The sequence below is a fragment of the Petaurus breviceps genome, unplaced genomic scaffold (assembly GCF_028583685.1).
Source record: "Petaurus breviceps papuanus isolate PSGF00001 unplaced genomic scaffold, PetGlider_PUasm1.0 37, whole genome shotgun sequence".
Classification (NCBI taxonomy): domain Eukaryota; kingdom Metazoa; phylum Chordata; class Mammalia; order Diprotodontia; family Petauridae; genus Petaurus; species Petaurus breviceps.
Genome location: NW_027186296.1, coordinates 89,863,798 through 89,877,187, shown reverse-complemented (window position 1 = coordinate 89,877,187; position 13,390 = coordinate 89,863,798). Strand labels below are relative to the sequence as shown.

General features: G+C 40.0%; 1 protein-coding gene across 1 annotated transcript in view; it reads left to right on the top strand.

The window, feature by feature from the left end:
* The first annotated feature begins 12,803 nt into the window (after positions 1 to 12,803).
* The window catches only part of CCDC186 (coiled-coil domain containing 186), a 69,027-nt gene continuing 68,440 nt past the window's right edge, over positions 12,804 to 13,390 (top strand). The window contains exon 1 of the mRNA XM_069099021.1: positions 12,804 to 13,041. The gene's annotated coding sequence lies outside the window, so the exon portion shown is untranslated. The remainder of the gene's footprint in view (positions 13,042 to 13,390) is intronic.

Here is a 13,390-nt window from a genome sequence, read left to right as displayed (position 1 = left end):
AAGTTGGAAGCACCCACTTTTGAAAAGGGACAGGATCAAAGTAGAGAGTAGAACAAGTAGGAGGTGGGATAGGAGGGAGGGAAATATAGTCAGTCTTTTACAATATATCCACTATGGAAATGTTTTGCATAGCTACACATGTACAACCTATACTGACTGAATTGATTATCTTCCCTTGTATGGGTGACAAGGGAGAAAGGGAATGAATCTGGAATTCAAAGTTTTAAAATCAAATGTTTAAAAAAAATATATATATATATATACTATTATTAATATTATTTTACACGTAACTGGGAAATAAGATATACAGGCACTGGGGCATAGAGATCCACTATGCCCTACTGGAAAGTCAAAGGGGGTATGGGAGAAGATATGGGAGAGAGCAGATTGGAGGAGGGGATATCCAGTGGGATTGCTATTTTGGGGAGGTGGATAGGGGAAAAACAGGGAGAAAATTTGTAAATCAAAATCTGGCAGAAATGAATGATATAAACCAGAAGTTAATGAAGCATTTGATTTGAAAAAAAACAAAACAAAACAAAATAAAAAAACAATAAAAAAAATAGCTATCTGTACAAAATCTATTCTATCAGCATTACATACAATTGCAACCCTCCCCCCCCCCAAACAAAACAAAGCCTAGAAATAACCTATATGTCCGGTAGGTGAGATGGTTAAGTAAATTGTAATATGCTGATGTTAAAAGAATACTATATTGCAATTAAGACTTACATGTATGAACAATATCAAGAAATTTGGAAAGAACTATAGGAAATAATAGAATGGGAAAAAGGCAGAAGTAGAAGAATGCATATATATTAATGACAACTTTGTGAGAGGAAAAGTTGATTAAAAATGAAAGAACACGAAAAATTCTCTAAATTACCAATAATTAGAATAGTGCAAATCAATGCAACTTTAAGGCTTTATCTCAAACTTCACAGACTAGAAAAGATAACCAAAGAAGAAAATGACAAATGCTGAGCGGAGTGGGAAAATAGGTAGACTAGTAGCACACTATTGAGGGAGCTGTGAACTAACTGATCGAGGCATTCTGGAAAGGAATTTGGAAGTATGTCCCAAAGTTACATAGCCTTTGACCTAGCCTCACCACTATGAGGTATATGCACCAAAGAAAGGGGTGTTTCGGGGACAGGATCGACATATACAAAAATATTTGTATTAGCTATTTCCCTGGTAGCCAAAATATTGGAAAGTAAAGAGGTGCCCTCCTATTGGGGAATAGCTACTATGGCATAAGAAAAGATGAAATGAACAGACTCAGAGGAAATGGTCTTCATTATGAACTTATACAAAATAAAATTAGGTAGAACTAAGAGAATGATTTATGCAATAACATAGAGAAAAAAATTGAAAAATTTTAGAATACTAATCAACAAATTGATAAAAGCATGATTCCAAAAGAATGATGATAGAACAAGCCACTAACCTTATGAAATAGAGGCAATGAATTTAGAATAAAGACATACATGAATAGGTTTGGACATGGCCAATGTGGGAATTTATTTTGGCAGAACTATGCAACTAAGGTACTAGGGATTTGATTTTATTTTTCCATCTGCTCAAACAGGGCACAATTTGGTGGGTGGTACAAAATAATGTTTCAAAAACAAAAATAACCAAGGATATTTATGTTATGATGTGTCATATTTATGTCAATATAGTTTATTGCTCTTCAGTGGTATTGCTCTGAATTAAAACTCAGAAACATGCCAAAGAGGAATGGTGACAATAAACTTCATCATCTTGTTACTGATAAAAAAAAATTATTTCAATATATTGCTTTGGTAGGGGAGGACTGCTACAGATATTACCATTATTGGTAATGAATGGAGAGTCTTTATTGAAAAAAAAATGTGTTAAGTACACTGGATTTTTATTTTTTTAAATTTTAATTGTATTGCCAAATCATATATGCTCCATAATAAAATTTCTCTAAAAATTTTTAAAGATTTCCATACAAAATGATTCTTTAAAAAAATGAAAGACCAAAAGAACATAGATGAGAAGAAAAACTAAACTATCACTATGAGAGTTTATGCATCAAATTTAATTGTAAATTGCTACTAAGTAAATTGTATTGCTATTTTACTAAATGTTTAACATTCAACATTAAAAAAAGAATTTTTTCTTTACTCTAAGGGGGAATAAATTTTCATTATTTTGAAGCTGACATTTTCACACAAAAAAAGTTTAAAAGCCTCTATTACAGATTTTTTTTTTAAGCAATTGGGGTTAAGTAACTTGCTCAAGGTTACACGGCCAGTTATTTCTGGGTGTGGTGCTGAGTATCTGAGTCCAGATTTGATCCAGGTCATCCCGACACTGGAGCTGGTGCTCTTACTCGCTGAGCCACCTGGCCGCCCCATATTACAGATTTTTTGAAAGACTGTATTAAATTTAACATGACAGTGCCAACAATGCCTTGCTTGTCTTGTTTATCTGTTTTTTTCCTTCTAAGAACCTACCTTGAAGTTCCACAAAATTGTAAAGGGGAAAATAGGGCAAAGAATCTCAATGCAATTAGGTTATAACAGACAATTTTAAATAGTAACCTTTGTTTTTGGTTCCAGACCTGTGATTTCATTGGTTTAGGGAACTCCCAGTAACAAAACAATTGTTCTGTCACTTAAGAGTTCTTCAAGAAATTCGTGGGGTACTAAGAGGTTAAAGTGTTTTGCTCAGGATCACACCATCATTATGTTTCAGAGACTGGACTTGAACCTAGCCAGGTTCCTCTGATCCCCAGGTCCACTCATTAGACTATCTGCTGTCCAAGTAGAGAATTCAGTACCAAAAAATAAAAGTACTCTCTATTCTGGCTCAACATGGCTACTTTCTGTTTCCACAGATGACATTTAATCTCCTGCCCTTATGACTCTATACAGGTGACAACAGTAATTAATGTTTACAAAGTACTTTCTAAATATTATCTCCTTTCATCCTCACAACCACCCTAGAAAGGTAACCCTAGCTAAGTGCCTGAGGCCAGATTTGATCTTGGGTTTTCCTGACTTCATGGCCAGGATATTATTCTCAGTGCCAACTAGGTTCACTGTACCTCTTATCCCTTAAACCTTAGAAGGTTCTTGAATTTCCTAGTTCCATTAAAGGTTCAAGCTCATGCTACCTCTTGTACTACTCTGCCTCCCCTTCCTCCCAACACCCCCTGCCAAAAAAAAAAAAAAAAACCAGACTTGGGATATATTTTGCTTTCACATATCTGTACCCCCGTTTTTCCCAGGGAGAACTTAAGTTCCTTGAGAAAAGGGACTGCTTTTACATATCTGTACCCATGTTTTCTTCCCTGGGTAGAATTTAAGCTTCTTGAGAAAAAGGAGCAGTCCTTTTTGTCCTCTCCCCAGTTTCTAGCACAGTGTCTGGCACACAGAAGACCTAATAAGTACTTGTTGAAAAGGGAAATGAAAAACGAACTGCACTGGTTTGCCATTTCAGTTACTGCTGAAAAGTAATAAAAATAGCTGTGATATAAGAAAGGACTGGGATACTGCCAGGGATAGGATTTTTCTTTTTTATAGAACACCAAGAGACCAAAAAAAGTCTGAAATCTTCAAAAATCCTGCAAAATAAATACACCCTTGATTGTATTAAGATTTTTTTCCAAGGTCACAAAAATAATGCTACAAGTTCATTCAGAAGATGTTCAAAACACAACTCTCTCTCTTTAAATGCCTCTTTTTCAGGTAAGCTGATCCTCTCAGTGATACTCAATTTATTGAAAGGGAAAACTTGTGCTACTGAGTTCTAATTCTTTATAAATAATGTACCACCACCAACCCAATAAAATCAACAAGATGTGCAATGGTGGAAGTCTCCTAATCACTAGAGAGGGATAAAATCAGGATAAATAAAGCCAGTTTAATAGTGTCTCTGAAACAGATAGCTAATTTGGGGAAAAGAAGAGGAGGGAGGCTGGGCTAGGTCCTAGATACCGCAATCAGCTGAAATAGCTTAAGGTTTACCATCTAGTCAAACAGCTAATGCCAAGTCAGTATTTTCTCCAGAGGCAGGGCAACTAGAGCTTTATCTCAGGGCACCAGCATTTAGAGACTGCAAATACCTAAGATAATGGCTTTGGATTATTTAAAAAATTTGTTATGTGAATATTTTAACAGAATTTTCACTTCAGTAGGACAGAAATAACAGAGTATAGTACAATGAATCCAAGAACTACTAGTCAAAAGTGGAAAACTACTAGGAAAGAAACCTAAGAGCTGCTGGGAAATCTAGAAAACTAGGTTAACAAAAATTAGATTCAGATCACCATCTTACACTATATGCCACAAAAAAAGCTCAAAATCGATACATGTCCTTTATATTAGAGGTAATAATACCATTTTTAAAAAAAATCAAAGATTATCTTTTTTTTTTTTTGCCTTTTGGAGGGCAATTGGGGTTAAGTAACTTGATCAAAGTTACACGGCGAGTGTTTTTTTTTGTGTGTGTGTGTGTGAGTGTGTGTGTGCTAAGTGTCTGAGGCCGGAACCAAACTTGGGTACTCCTGACTCCGGGGCAGGGGCTTTACTCACTGAGCCACCTAGCTGCCCAAAGATTATCTTATCTTATCAAGTACTTTTCACAAGTATACCTGGAGAAGAAATTCTTAATCAAACAAGAGAAGTGAAATTATTAAATAGATCATTTTAATTACACAAAATTGTATGCTTTCCAGTATTGCTTCTGCACAAACAAAATTAATGAAAATAGGCTAAGATAACTGGGGGGAAATTTTTTCGCCAAATTTGTCTGATAAGCAATAATAAGTGAAAATGAGAATCTCAAAATCCAAGATATATCCGAAACACAAAAAACCCAAAAGTCTTTCCCCAGTTGATAAGTCTTCAAAATGATACAAACAATTCTTAAAAGAATGACATTATTAAACATTAAACAAAATTATACAAAAGACTGCTTCAAATTACAAAAAAAGCAAAACAAATAAAAACTCAAAAATTTCACCTCATCTAGAAAATTGATTACAGAAACATAGTATAGTCATAAATGAAGAGAATTTGTTAGAAAACTCATCTTTTTACAATCAACTTAAACTCCAAGAAGAAAATCAACTGGATTCTCTGAGGAATTTATCAAGGGTTCCTACTCTAAACTTTTCTGTAGGACCTGATGAACCTGGCAGCCCTGACCACCCACTTTTCACTCTGCTACCCTCCATACTACCCCAACTCTACTCAATGATTATTAAGTCCCTGACTGAAACCTCTATAACCCAAAAAGGCCCAACCTGATTGTTTTTTTGTTACACTCACCCTCCAGTCTGCTCCACCCCTTCTAGAGGCAGATAAGTCACCAGAACCACTCCTCCTCACCCCCATCACAATCTGTCATCCTAATGACTGACACCTGAGTATCACTGTACAAACCCCATTCTCTGTGATCAACTGCCCCACTTTCTTTTCCCATCCTTCTCACCAATAAGGTACCACTCCAGGTCTATCCAATCCTTTTCACAGTGTTCTCTGGGATGCCTGTTCCATGAATAACAAAAGTTACTTTGATCTTAAACACTTTCCTTTCTCATTCCTTCCATCTTCTTGCACTCACTGAGACCTGACCCCATTCTGATGACACAATGCACCTAAGCCACCCTTTCCAGAATTGGCTGCATTTTCACTTATGACCCAACCCTGCTTGGGGATGAGGTGAGGGTGTCTGAATACTTTCTACTCACCATGGGTACTTCTAAATTTTCTCTGCCTCCATCAGTAAGTAACCTCTATCCCTTTCAACCCCCTTTAATTCTACTCCTTCCCATTATTATTTTCAATTTGTCTTACATGTAGCATATATATATGTATGTATATGTAAGTACATAAATATGTTTATATGCTGTCTCTCCCAATAGACTGTAAGCTCCTTGAGAGCAGGAACTTTTTTTTTGTCTTCTTTGTATCCCTTAGTACAAGTACTTAGTACAAGGCCTGGTAACAGTAGGCAGCTGTTAAATATTTATTGACTAAAGTTCACCTAATCCATACTAATTACCCGATCAAGATGCTAGTAATGGCTTCTACATACTTCTAAGGACACTAGTTAAGTGCTTACCTCACAGTCAATATCTCCTCCCCAACTCATGGCCTCATTCTAAGGATCTTCAACACACATATTTATAAGTCCCTCAAACATCCTAACTTCCCAGTTCCTAAACCCTATTCATTGCCCATGACTTACCTACTCCTCCAACTCAGCTATACACAGAGATGGTCATACCCTTTATCTTGTCACCAATCCCTTCCCCCTCAATTCTTTCTCAAGTCATCATCCCTACACTCACTATACTCTCCCACCTTCTTCGCTTTGACCCCATGATGAACCAGTTCAATTCTACTTTAGCTTCTACACTCAAGTCCCTTGTCTCCTTGCTCTATCACTCATCTTTCCCCAGCCTTGCATTACTCCACCATTTATTATGTTCACTACTATTCACCTGTTGCTGAAAGAGGCAGGAGGAAATCACAAAACCATGCTGGGTCCACTATACATTGATGTTACATAATCTCAAATGAGCCCCTAAGGCAAGGTACTCTTCTTACACCTAATTGATTCACTGTTGGTCTTGTTTGTCTTTCATTCTCAAAAAGGACCATGACATCAGGAAGATGACACCATTACTTGCAAGTGAATTGTATTTAAGTGAGGGAGGGCTGTGCAAGATCATCAGTTTCACTTTCTCCTTGGAGTCCTGTGGGACCAGTGGCAAGGTACAGAGCAAGACAACTGGAGATGGCTCCCAATTGATTCAATGAAGCTAGCTAGAAGGCTCAATGGATGGAACACTGGGCCTGGAGTCAGGAAGACCCAAGGTCAAATTCAGCCTCAGACACTCACTAGCTGTGTGACCCTGGGCAAGTCACTTAACCTCTATTTGCCTTAATCCACCAGAGAAGGAAATAGCAAATCACTCCAGTATCTTTGCCAAGAAACCCCCATATGGACACCAATGAATAACTGAACAATTGAATCATTATCCCACATATTACAAATGCTTTTCTAATCCTTTTCATCTCTCCTCAAATTTTCCACTGCTCCCCCTTCCAAAAAACTGAAGCCTTTTGCCAAGAGCTCCCTTTTGCCCTTTCCTTCTCATCTCACATTATTCCGATTTCCTTCTCCACAATCTCCTCCTCCACCTGTCTCACATGAAGGTGGCCCTTCTTGTCAAGGCTAACCCTCTCTATGTATCTCTAATAAGTGATTACATTCTATCCCATATTTTTCAGCCCACTGGCCCCTTTTTCATCCCCATTTTCTTGGTAATCTCTAATCTTTCCCTTTCTATTAGTGGCTTCCTTGCTCCTTCACACTTATGTCTCATCCTCCATCCTCAAAAAAACCTCTCACTTGATCAGTCCACCCCTGATAGTTATCTTCCTATATCTCTCCTCCCTTCTGCAGCTAAACTCCTTAAGAAAGGCATCTACAATTGGTGCCTCCACTTCCTTTCTTCTCACTCTCTTAACTCTGGCCTCTGGTTTCAGACTTCATTGTTCAACTCAAACTGTGATCTTTTACCACTGATTCTTTGATGGCCAAATCTAAATTTTTTTTTTTTCTCACCCTCCATCCTTTCTGGCCTCTCTGAAGTATTTCATACTGTTGATCACTCCTTTATGCTCTCTGTAGGTTTTCAAGGCAATGTTAATGTTCTCTTCTAGTTCTCTTATCTGTTTGACTGTTCTCAGTATTCTTTATTGATATCTTCACCTAGGTTTCCCATAACCCATGGTGTCCCCTGAGGCTCTGTCCTGAACCCTCTTTTCTTTTCCCTCTATACCATTTTGATTGATCTAATCAGCTCTCACGGACTTTGGGGGATATGTAGATGAGTCTGAGATCTATTCATCTAGCTCTAACCTCTTCTCTCCAGATCTCCAGTTTCCCAACTCCACCTATTAGATATCTCAAATTAACTGGCACTTAAATACAATGAAACATGAGCTGAACTCTGAACTCATCTTTCTCCTTTCAAACCTTTTCTTCTTCCTAACTTCCTTATTACTACTGAGGACATTCCCTCCTTTCTCCTAGTCACTCAGGGGTCATCTTCCACTTCTCAATCTCTCTTACCCATCACATCCAATGTGTTGCCAAATCCTGTGGATTCGACTTTCCCAACATCTCCCATGTATTTTTTTTTTTTTAACACTACCACTGCTCTGGGTGCAGGTTCTCATCACTTCACATTTGGATTCTTGTTATGATGTTTTGGTTGGTGTCCCTGCAAAATTACTACAATGTCCATGCCCTTTAATTCAGCAATTCTATTGTGAGGCATATGCCCCAAAGAGGTCAGTGATTAAAAAAAAAAATTTCCACACAACATCAAATTATTTATAGTAACTTTTTATAGTGGCAAAAAGTTGGCAGCATTTCTTGGGACTCAATAATCCAGCCAAACCAGCCTTTTTACTGTCCTTTCTACAAGACATGATCTCTCAAGTTTTTGCTTTTTGAATTGGCTGTCCCTTATTTGTAAAGTACACTTGTTCCTTCCCTTTACCTCTCGGAATTCCTTGTTTCCTTAAAAACTCAGCTCAGCTAGTCAGCAAGTATTAAGAGTTGGATACTGTGCTAAGCTCTGGAAATAAAAAGAAAAGCCCTCCCTGACTGATCTCAAGGAGCACTGCTTAATAGGAGAGACAACATGCCAACAACCATGTACAAATGATATATTTAGGATATATAGGATAAACTTTCTACTTGAAACCTTTCCTGATCCCCAGTTCCTAATGCACATTCCCCCAAATTACCTGATATCTATATTGCACATATTCTGTCTATATTTATATACATATTCTCTTCCCAAAAAGAATGTAAGCTCCTTGAAAATGAGGACTTTAATTTCTGTCTTTGTATCTCCTGTCTGGCACACAGTAAACACACAGTAAGGCTTGCTGACAACTAATCAGAAGTCCATTTATGACTACAGAGAAGCATAGGAAGCTTTATATGTTTCTTTTTAGCACAGTGTCTGGCACATAGTAGACACTAAATAAATGCTTGCAGATTGATATGAACTAAATGAAATAGACAAAACCAGGGAAACAGTATATAATAACGATGTAAAGGGGAAAAAACGGTAAGAACCAAATGTTGGAATATTATAATTAACTATTTGGTCCCAAAGAAGAAATATGAAAATTCATCTCCCTTCTTTGCAGAAGTGGGGGACACGTTGGTTGTTGTCCTTCATTCTCGAATAGGACCAAAAAAGACATCACTATATTGGAGCCAAGGTACAGTGTGTCTGACTGGCTGATCAAACCAATACAAAGCTCAGAATACCGTACCACAGATTGGGCACAGATAGTCCACATGAACATCTGGAGTAGAGATGTCTCTCAATTTTTGTATCTCACCTTTCTTTTGAGCTACTGCAATTCTGTGCTCATAGAGTATAGCATTTCTTTGATGTAGGCGTGCCATACTGGGAGGTCCCTTGCCAGTGTCTCCCAGTGGAGCCCTCACACCAGAGGTACTAGTCTTCCCTGAACACACCCTACACCCTAGTAGGGGGCTACAGATAGTGAACACTATATAATACATTTAATGTGGCACTTATTAATGTTCTGGCCAGTTTGGCTTAAGTGTTTTTTCCCCTTTTTTGTATGATAGCTCTCTGGGGGGCTTCAGTGGTAGGAATATACTGCAAAATCTAGGTGATGTAAAACAAAACAAAAATTAATACGAATTTTTAAACAGAAAAAAACATTAAACTAAACTCCCAGATCCTGCTCTCTACCAGCACTGTTTCTCAGACCCCAGCCTAAGAAATACTCTAATGTTCCCAATCTTTACAGTGTGAGGTCATATGGTCTTACTAGGCTTTTTCCCAAAGTACATCATCCTAGGATCTTGCCTCTTGTTGAATTTGTCTAATATTGTATTATTTTCACTTTGCCAATTAAGAAGTTATTTTGAAGACCCATTTTTGCTGCTTTCCCAAAGTCCCAAAATTTTTTCTCCCCTTCTCCCCCCAAAAATTAGGGAATCACTTCCGTATCTGCTATGAAGTAGTTTTAGTTAGGATCATAAATTTAAAGTTGTATGGAAACATGGCCCAGAGATGGTGACATATCCAAGGTTACATTAACATAGCAGAATTAAAATACAACTCCTCTAACATCTAATCTAATAAGCTTTTTACTGAACCATGGAATCTTTCAAGATGAATTATCTAGCTAAAAGGGGGCTCAAGGTACTTAGAAAGATAGAATTAGTAGCTTAAAACCAGCCTAAGTTAGATCCAGTTCAATCTCCTCTTTTTATGGATAACTGAGGACCAGATGATCAAGCTACTTGCCAAATTTGGGTCACAGTTAGTGGAGAGCTAGATGGGAAGAGGAGCCAACTCTCCCCACTTCTAACTGGCTCTTCTCCTCCCCTCACCCCCAACGCATCACATTGCTTTACTTGAATAATTTTTGATTTTCTGTACAGTAATCATTTACAAAGAGACCCCTCTTGCCCCCATTAAAATATTATGGGCATGTTGACAATCCTGATATTTTAGGAAAGAAGTAAAAAACATGAACTAGAAGCTCCTTTAGAAGATAATCTTTTAACTATACATGGCAAATAACAGCCTTTTTACTACAAAAGTAAATTCCAGGCCTGTTCTGGTGTGCCTCCCCCAATAAATCCCCCACGTGGAAACGCTCACCCTAAGCAAATTATATTGACAGTGGTGCTAGTGTACAATTAAGGGCCGTCTAATGTGAGTACTGAATTGTTATTTTTGTTCCAGCATTGAAGTGGAGCGCTGAGTTTTATGACTTATTTAATTTTGTTCAAATTGAATAAACGTGAATAAAAATGACAATTTCCCTTTACAGAATGACTAGGGGTTAGGGGAAAGGAGCAAATGGGAAGGTTAACAGAGGTCCCAATTCCCTTCCTCCACGCAGGACCTCGATGGTTGCCAAGGGACCCCACCCCAAACCGTCTTTTACAGGTGGTATCAAGGCCTTCTCTACCACAGTCGCCCATTTCCCTGCCCAGCCTCTCCCACTTCGGCCTCCAGGTTGTCTTGTCCTGTCATCCCAGCTTGCAGGTCCCCATCCCACAGAACCACTGGAGTCAGGCCCTGCTTCCCTGCTTATGCCCTTGGGCTCGGCCGCAGCTCCCCGACTTTCTCCTCCCCAGCACCCCACACCTCCTGGCCTTCCTCAAAGGTTTCCCTTACCTGGAAACGGGCTTAAAAACGGTTCACTGTGCCCCCCTGGCGTCCTGGCCCCCAACGACTCCTCTCTAAGCCCTGCGGTAGCTTCAAACGGATACGAATCACCACCACTACACAATAGGCCACCCCCCCAACCCCTTCTAGACTGGCTACGCCTGCGCAGCCCGGGGGCACGTGCTGGCAAGGATGTTAGGGGGCAGCACGTGCACACTCAGATGTGAGGTCGAAGCAGCACGTGCCAAATCCGCGAGGAGCTGCTGCGCATGTGCCCCAGATTTGCTTTTAACGCGAGGAAAGTAGTTCCTCTAGATGTAGCTCACTTCTTGGTAAGCGTTGGGGTTTTGGAGCGCTCATAAGGAAAAGTTCCTCTGCAGTGCCTTTTGAGTTGAAAACATCTTCACGAAAAAAAAAATCTGCTCTAGCTTTTTATGTATTAAACGTATACCTTAAAATGTTTCATTATGTTTTCCAAGTAGTCATTTTTTTAAATTGGCTTTTTATAAACTGTTTAATCTTTTTTAAAATAATTGCTTAGCAATCCATAGTAACAAAGGTACTAAATAATAGCAGAATTCAAACAGCTACTTTGTCTTCAAATCCAGTAAACTTTCTATTATACACCATTTGCTTTTCAAGATGACTAGCTAAAGTGCTTCAGGTATAATTTTACAGATGAGGAAACTGAGGCTGAGGGAGTTGGATTGATTCTGCCAGTCACAGAGCTGAGAACTGACTTTGGTGGGATTCCAACCGACTGCATTCTGAACAATGCTTTCCCATATTTCCCAAATTATTCATCTGCTTACTTTCTGAAACTGAGCACATCCCTTTGTACTGCCCCAGGGCATCTGATCCTTACTTTTACGTTTTCTTCTACAAATAATCTTTAAAAAAAATAACCAACGTTTTTATTACCTTAGATATACGAGATAAAGTATATTCGGTCGAGTTAGTTTTTATACCTAAATTCTTGGATTGATACTCTTCTAAATTAAGCCTTCACTTATATTCTGATGCAATTAATGCGTCATACACTACCACCATCACCACTCCACCCCCCCAACCAAAAAGGTCATCCTAAATTGCCACAACACTTTTGGCCCAGTTATTCACAAAGCTGCCGACATATTCAAGAGCTTCGAATTTGGTTGCTCCACTTCAAGACGAAGATAGATAAAGACTCCACCCCTTGAGGTACAGAGAAGGAGGGCCTTTGATTTGCAATTCTTTTTTATTTCTTTAAGCCCCAGGACTAAGATAAGGCGTATATACCTGGGAGGGAAGGGGATAAAATCCAAAGGTGATTTGCTATACTTTCCTCAGAGATGGGGGAGGGGAAGGAGGGAGGTCTAAAGAGCGGCAGGTAACCCAACTCCCAGGTAAATAACTAGCAAAAACTAGGCTAAACTCGTAGCCTCGCAAACAAGGTGACTGGAGCAGGGAGAGGAGAAGCCTCGCCTAAACCCGGCCCACTGCAGACAGGTTGCTCTGTGGCTCAAGGTGCGCCCTTTCGTCATTTCGCCAGCGCCACTCTGATTGGCTGCTCCAGCAGCTCCTGCCCCTCCCTCCCAGCTGGAGCTAGTGGCCGGTTCCGCGGCGTCCGGCGTCGCCGCCATCTTTGTTGATGTGTCAGCTCCGCTGGGGTTTGGGGAAACCTGCGGCTGGGGGAAGAGTAACGTTCCTGGCCTTCCTCACTGCACTCCTTCCCCCCTGGCCTTGACTGCCCCCTCTCAGCTCCCTTGGCCTCCCAGATCGCGCTATGGAGAGGCTGACAACTTAGTCGATTGCCTCACTGCCGGGTAAGAGTCTTCTTTCGGAGGCTTGGGGAAAGTAGGAGTGGAGTTCCCTGAGGGGAGTCGAGCTCGGGCTGGAAGGAAGGAGAGTCCTTGGGCTGAGGAGTCTCCCCCGGGTGGTGGGGAGCAGGGGCCCTGCGCCCCTCTCCTCACGCCCTGGGCCCAGTCCGGATCGGCGGCGACGGGGACGTTCTGAGGCCCTGAAGGCGGAGCGAGCGCTTGCTCTGGTTCCTCCAGATGGAAAGGTGGGGGGGAGGGAAGAAAGGGGGTGTCGGTAAAGTTGTGAGCCTCGTACCCCGCTCTCCTTGCCCCTTCTCTTTCCTCGCATCGATTTCCGTAGGGGAAGGCGGGGGAG